The 361-nt window shown below is 44.6% G+C and overlaps 1 protein-coding gene across 1 annotated transcript in view; it reads left to right on the top strand.

Moving 5' to 3' along the window:
- Positions 1-361, top strand: part of LOC111874437 (KH domain-containing, RNA-binding, signal transduction-associated protein 2) — a 405,584-nt gene that overhangs the window by 291,213 nt on the left and 114,010 nt on the right. The window lies entirely within an intron of this gene.

Raw genomic sequence — 361 nt, 5'->3', positions numbered from 1 at the left:
ACCGCACACGTCTCACCACCACCGAGGAACGCAGATCCTTATTCATAAATTCTTCCTCACAATTTACAGTTTAAATATTTTATTTTCTAGGCCCGAAATTGTTTCAACTTTTTCATATAGGGTTATATCTTTTTCTTCTTCGTACGGTTTATTCTGGGAGGGCACGCGGTAGCGTAGTTGGTTGAGGGGCTATTCTACAAGCCAAAAGGTCGCGGGTTCAAGTCCCGATCCTTCCAGCAGCACTATGACCTGGGGTTTACTCAGCCTCCAACAGAAATGAGTACAAGGTATTAATTAAATAATTTTCCTGGGGAGTGAAGCGCGGCCGGCTCGTAAGGCTGACAACATTACCGCCATCTTT

The sequence above is a fragment of the Cryptotermes secundus genome, unplaced genomic scaffold (genome assembly GCF_002891405.2).
Source record: "Cryptotermes secundus unplaced genomic scaffold, Csec_1.0 scaffold328, whole genome shotgun sequence".
Taxonomy (NCBI): domain Eukaryota; kingdom Metazoa; phylum Arthropoda; class Insecta; order Blattodea; family Kalotermitidae; genus Cryptotermes; species Cryptotermes secundus.
The sequence above is the reverse complement of the archived record's forward strand: the minus strand, read 5'-3'. Positions and strand labels throughout refer to the sequence as shown.